Source organism: Pleurodeles waltl, chromosome 6 (genome assembly GCF_031143425.1).
Source record: "Pleurodeles waltl isolate 20211129_DDA chromosome 6, aPleWal1.hap1.20221129, whole genome shotgun sequence".
Lineage (NCBI taxonomy): Eukaryota > Metazoa > Chordata > Amphibia > Caudata > Salamandridae > Pleurodeles > Pleurodeles waltl.
This window is the reverse complement of record NC_090445.1, coordinates 20898905-20906105: the sequence shown is the minus strand read 5'-3', so window position 1 is coordinate 20906105 and position 7201 is coordinate 20898905.

The following is a 7201-nucleotide window of genomic DNA, read 5'->3' as shown; positions in this document are numbered from 1 at the left end:
AGGGGCTAACCCGCAGAGATGAGTTGGCTATCTTCCTCCGAGTCTTCTTCGGAGTCGGTGTCCTGAATGGAAACTGCCGTCTGCGCGGTGATCGGGAGAGAGACACAGATTACATACCAGGTGTTGGTCTCTGTATGGAAATTTCGCGTGGCATCGAGGACAGAATTGGAATGGAGTCCAATCCACCAGGCTTCGGTGTGGTAGGCCCAAAAGGGCGAAATCTGGTTTTCGACAGTACTATCGGCTCGACTATAGATGAAAACACGATCGAAACAATACCGACGGTCAAAGAAAGCTATCTAAAGTTTCCGAATCAAAAATCTCGGAGCGAGAGGAAACAAGTCCGAACCCGACAGCGGAGAGAAAACAATCCAACAAAGGAGTTGATGCCCATGCGCACTATGACCGAGAGGAGGAGTCACTCGATCCCATGACTTAGAAAAGACTTCTTCGAAGAAAAACAACTTGTAACACTCCGAGCCAAACACTAGATGGCGGAAGCAATGCATAGCATGTGTATCTGCAGCTACACACCCTGCAGCAAAGTTGTCTGTTCCCAGAAGATATTCCGCAAACAGGTGAATGTTGTGGTGAAGAGCCCACTTCCATATGGTCTGAGACAGGTGTCATAGTTAAGAAGACCATGTCCACCCCTGTTTTTGTAAGTATTACATGACTGTCATATTGTCCGCCCGGAGTAGGACAACCTTGTGAGATAAGTGAGGAAGGAAATCTTTCAGTGCTACGAATACCGCCTGAAGTTCCAAGTAATTGATGTGTAGAGACTGGTGTTTGGTGATCACCCCACCCCTTCTGTGACGCTTCTGTGATAAGTGTGAGGTGAGCAACAGGCTCTAGAAAAGGCCAGCTCTTCAACAGGTTGCTGGTGTTCTAACACTACATCTGGAAGGTGACCCCTGTGACAGACCATTGGAAAGATAAGTACTGCTGCAGGGGACACATGTATAGTCTTGCATGAGGAACTATGGCAATGCAAGAAGCCATCATTCCTAAGACACTGATGCTCCTTACTGTACAAGACTGGTTTTCCTGGAACTGAGGCAGAAGTGTCTGAAAATCCTGAATGCGAGTCGGATTGAGGTATGCTAACCCTAACTGTGTGTTCAATATTTCTTCCAAATAAGGTTTCATTTGTAGGGGTTGGAGATGAGATTTGGGGAAGTTGAGAGTGAACCCTAGTTTGTGAAGACCCACTCTCAACTGAGTGTGTTGTTGACACTGGTGAAATGTACTGGCTTTGATGAGCTAATCGTCCAGGTAAGGAAACGTGGACATTTTGCCTTCACAGATGCGATGCGACCACTACTAAGCATTTTGTGAATACTCAAGGAGCGGTAGTCACCCCAAACAGAAGGATCTTGAATTATTATGTGCCTGCAATGACGAATCTTAAGTATTTTCAATTTGCAGGGTGTCCTTTAGACCTAGAGCGGTCACAAAGTAGCCTTGTTTTAGAAGTGGAATGACATCCTGAAGAGTGAGCATATGAAAGTGTTCTGATAGGATGTATTTATTGAGCGGTCGGAGATACAGGACTGGTCTGAGAGAGCCATCCTTTTTGGGAATCGGGGAGTATAAAAGTACATTCCTGAAACCTGGTGTTTTCTGGGGGTGGGTTCTATGGTCCCTTTGAGGAGAAGGACTTGGACCACTTCCGTGAGAAGAGAAGAGAAGAGTCCCCAGTTACTTGACTGTTAGCCTGTCTACGGTCAGTGGTGGCAACAGCAGAGTCATGTGGCACTTGTGCTCTAATAAAAAGGGGATCCAAAGGGGCCACCTTATACTTTTTATCCACCTTGGGGGGGAGGGGGATTACTCTAGAGCGGACTGGTTGTTTGAATATGTCCTATCGATGTCTCAGCAAGCAAGGGAGCAGGAGGAGGTACTCAGTATCCCTGTCCGTTGACGAGAAAGTGGTGGAAAAAATGTCTGCTCTATGGGTACTTTGTGGAGCTGGACAATATGGAACGCCGCCTGTCCTGGATACCACCAGTTGGTATGAGGTGGTATCCTCTAAAAAGGAGGGGTGAGCCCGATAAAGATCCAGGTCATTGGGAGTAATCAGATCAGGATCATAAGCATTCAATGATCACATATGGTGGACATATGGTGGACCTACTAACCCCCCAGTGTAAGAGTGTGGAGACCCTTGAGGCATGTCATGCATATCCTGCGTAGGGGACTGCGGTGGATAGTGGGGAAGGGGTTGCTGGAGACGATGGCGATGGTGGTGGAGGAGGAGGTGAAGAAGGATTGTGGGCTGGGCTAGTGGCCTTGTCCCTTGTCTATTTCCTTGGGGGAATAGGAATGTCCAAGGCCTCCTGAAATGTTAATTTCCTCTTTGGGAGTGAAGGAGAGGAAGGAGTTGCGATGATGCAGCCAGTTCCTTCTTGAATGTGAATTTTTAACTGTTTAGTGTCCATCTCTACAAGGATTGGCTCGACTGGTGAAGGGCTAGTGGAAGACTGGCCGGAGCCCCTTCGCTCTGTGGATTTCAGCACTTCTGGATCTTGCTCAGTGCAGAGGTCGAAGAAGTTGGCCACTGGATCGGTTTCCGAGGTTTGGAGCAGCACCTAGATGATTTCTCGGTGGCTGAGGTCGAAGCCGAGGCAGAGGCTTTAGCCTTTGTGGCAATTTTCAGCACTGAGCCCAAAGGCGGGATGACTGAAACAGTCTTTCGTGCTGACTATGGCCAGGAGGCAGTGGTGGACCGGCAGCCTCTGAGCTAGAAAGTGGGGCATTCTTGGAGGATTTCGGCAGGACAGCAGGGACCACAGTAATCATGCAATGGGCAGAAGAAAGTTATTTGCGCTCAATATTTGTAAGGAAATGCCTCCTTGGCATGGTTACCCCCTGACATTTTGCCTTTTGCTGATGCCAAGTTATGATTGAAAGTGTGCTTGGACCCAGCTAACCAGGCCCCAGCGCCAGTGTTCTTTCCCTAAACTGTACCTTTGCTTCCACAATTGGCACAGACCTGGCACTCAGATAAGTCCCTTGTAAATGGTACCCCTGGTACCAGGGGCCCTGATGCCAGGGAAGGTCTCTAAGGGCTGCAGCATGTCGTATGCCACCCTGGGGACCCCGCACTCAGCACATGCACACTGCCTCATAGCTTGTGTGTGCTGGTGGGGAGAAAATGACTAAGTCGAAATGGCACTCCCCTCAGAGTGCCATGCCAACCTCACACTGCCTGTGGCATAAGTAAGTCACCCGTCTAGCAGGCCTTACAGCCCTAAGGCAGGGTGCACTATACCACTGGTGAGGGCATATGTGCATGACCACTATGCCCCTACAGTGTCTAAGCAAAACCTTAGACATTGTAAGTGCAGGGTAGCCATAAAGAGTATATGGTCTGGGAGTTTGTCAAACACGAACTCCACAGTTCCATAATGGCTACACTGAAATCTGGGAAGTTCGGTATCAAACTTCTCAGCACAATAAATGCACACTGATGCCAGTGTGGAATTTATTGCAAAATGCACCCAGAGGGCATCTTAGAGATGCCCCCTGAATACCAGTCCAACTCCTAGTGCTAGGCTGACCAATTTCTGCCAGCCTGCCACAACCAGACGAGTTTCTGGACACATGGGGAGAGTGCCTTTGTCACTCTGTGGCCAGGAACAAAGCCTGTACTGGGGAGATGCTTCTCACCTCTCCCTGCAGGAACTGTAACACCTGGTGGTGAGCCTCAAAGGCTCACCCCTTTTGTTACAGCACCCCAGGGCAACCCAGCTAGTGGAGATGCCTGCCCCTCCGGCCACTGCCCCCACTTTTGGCGGCAAGGCTGGAGGAGATAATGAGAAAAACAAGGAGTCACCACCCACCAGTCAGGACAGCCCCTAAGGTGTCCTGAGCTGAGGTGACCCCTGCCTTTAGAAATCCTCCATCTTAGTTTTGGAGGATTCCCCCAATAGGATTAAGGATGTGCCCCCCCCTCCCCTCAGGGAGGAGGTACAAAGAGGGTGTAGCCACCCTCCAGGACAGTAGCCATTGGCTACTGCCCCCAGACCTAAACACACACCTAAATTTAGTATTTAGGGGCACCCCAGAACGCAGGAAATCAGATTCCTGCAACTTGAACCAAGAAGGAGGACTGCTGACCTGAAAGCCCTACAGAGACAATGGAGACGACAACTGCTTTACCCCCAGCCCTACTGGCCTGTTTCCTGACTTGAAGAAAACTGCAACAGCAACGCATCTGACAGGGACCAGCGACCTCTGAAGCCTCAGAGGACTGCCCTGAACCAAAGGACCAACAAACTCCTGTGAGCAGCGGCTCTGCTCAACAACAGCAACAACTTTAAAAGTTGCAAGAAAGTTGCAAAGACCTCACTCTTCCCGCAGGAAGCATGAGACTTCACCCTCTGCACCTGACGCCCCTGGCTCAAGCTCCAGAGAACCAACGCCGCAGGGAGGACTCCCAAGCGACTGCGACCTCGTGAGACGACCCCCTTGGATCCCCACAGCGACGCATGCAGAGAGAATCCAGATGCTCCGCTTGACCGTAACAAGGAACCCGACGCCTGGACCAAGCACTGCACCAGCAGCCCCCAGGACCAGAAGGAACCGAACCTCAGTGCAGGAGTGACCCTCAGGCGACCATCTGTCTAGACCAGTCGGTGGCTGGCCCGAGAAGCCCCCCCTGTCCCCAGCCTGCATCGCTAGAGTGACCCCCAGGTCCCTCCATTGTTTCCTACACAAAATCTGACGCCTGCTTTGTACACTGCACCCGGCCGCCCCTGTGCCGCTGAGGGTGTTTTGTGTGCCTACTTGTGTCCCCCCCCAGTGCTCTACAAAACCCCCCTGGTCTGCCCTCCGAGGATGTGGGTACTTACCTGCTGGCAGACTGGAACCAGCGCACCCCTGTTCTCCATAGGCGTCTATGCGTTTTGGGCCCCTCTTTGACCTCTGCACCTGACCGGCCCTGTGCTGCTAGTGTTGTAACTTTGGGGTCACCTTGAACCCCCAACGGTGAGCTGCCTATGCCCAAGAACTTAGACTTGTAAGTGTCTTACTTACCTGACAAACTAACCATTACTTACCTCCCCCAGGAACTGTAGATTTTTGCACAGTGTCCACTTTTAAAATAGCTTATTGCCATTTTAACCAAAACTGTGTATGTTATTGCTCTAATTCAAAGTTCCTTACTTACCTGTGTGGAGTACCTTGCATTGTATGTATTTACTTCAAATCTTGAACTTGTGGTTCTAAAAATAAATTAAGAAAATATATTTTTCTATACAAAAACCTATTGGCCTGGAATTGTCTTTGAGTGTGTGTTCCTCATTTATTGCCCGTGTGAGTACAACAAATGCTTAACACTACCCTCTGATAAGCCTACTGCTCAACCACACTACCACAAAATAGAGCATTAGAATGATCTAATTGTGTCACTATCCTACCTCTAAGGGGAACCCTTGGACTCTGTGCACACTATCTCTTATTTTGAGATAGTATACACAGAGCCAACTTTCTACAATATTGAACTCCACATCGGAATTGGAGCTGTCCTCAATGGAGAAGGTTTCTTCCTCCTGGGCTGCTGGCTCTTCCTGGGTATGTTCTTCCACAAAGAGATATGTGGTGTTGTCCGATACTTTTTGGGCCATCTCGAATCACCGAGCCCTCTGGTCCCAGAGGGCCTATTTGGACCTGAATGAATTGCAAGCGTCTCAGTCGGCCTCACAGTGGTCTTGAGAGAAGTAAAGGTTGCATATAATGTGTTGATTGGTGTGCAGGAACTTAGTGTGACACTGGAGACAAACAAAATGTACAACAGTAACGCTCCGAAGGGCGAATGGCTGAAGCCTGAACCAAAAAAAACAAAGGAATCGCAGAGATAGAAATGCACAATCAAAGGTAATACAGTCAGAACAGAGGAAAGGGAGAAAGAACCGAAAGGAGTCAAAGATGCAGAGACACACACCCGAACCAGACAGGAGAGAGAAAACAATCCAACAAAGGAGTCGATGCCCATGCTAGACATCATCAAGAGGAGGAGTCACTTGATCTTTCGATTCAAAAGACTTCTTTGAAGAAAAACAACTTGCAATGTCCAAGCCCAAAACTAGACAGGAGTATGCATATCAGGTGTATCTACAGCCACACATACCAAGAACAAAACTTACCCTCCTAACTTTAGATCTATTGACAATCCCCCAAATAATTCTATATTTGCATTCTGGTGCATTATTTTATGTTTAGAAATGTAGTTTATGTTTTTTTTAGCTTATTCAAAATATTAAAAAATGTGAATCTTCTTAGAAATCAAGCTGATAGGATGTTGTCAGTGTCATATTCATTATATACAGCGTATTGTGTAATTATCCTGTGCCCTCTTCCTTTCAGCCAACCCACAAAACTCTCCTTCGCCTTACTGTGCCCCATCAGAACTGTGTGTGCAACACAATCCATGGTTCAGTCAGTGACAACTGCTGGGATGTCAGTGGTACTCTGTGCTTTTACTCACACCATCTATGCCGCTACTACTCTCTGCGAGAGTCCATTAAGGTTAATTCATTCTATGTGATTCATGACAATGTCCTGCTGGTGCATACATCATTTTAGGCTTCTTTTCTAAGGAGGAACAAGAGACAGCACGGAGCAGTGCAAGTATTATAGCTATTTATGCCAATTTTTTTAAAAGAAGCATTTTCACAATCTATGCAAAAATAGAGGGGGAAAGGGAGATTAAATGGTCCGGTGTACAGTCTCCCTAACCGGTATATTGAAAAAATAAAGTATACTGTTCCAAAAGAAAAAACACAGGTCTCTCAGGAACTTCTAAATATAGAAGCAAAAGCCCTCACACATCTGTACGATGTCATGCTTCATCACTGGCTTGCTCCACGTCAGACAGGCACTGCAATGTCTGAAGGGCCCCTCAAAGGGGCTCTTTGCCGGAAATCTTTTGTGATACTCTGTGCCAAAGTATGGAAATAATAGGAATAAATGTAAACCTATATGTCACAGAAAAGAAGAAGTAAAGAAAAAAAAAAGCTGGAGAGAAAAATATATAGTTCAATTGGCTCAGCCTCCAACTCGAAAAACAGATTTTTAATAAGCGAGAAAGGAGTGGGTCAAGGTTAAAAAACAGTGCAGAGTGAGAGGGAGGTAATGATCCCACACTCTACTAAAAAAAAAAAAAAAAAAAAAAAAAAAAGAGGAAAATAAATGT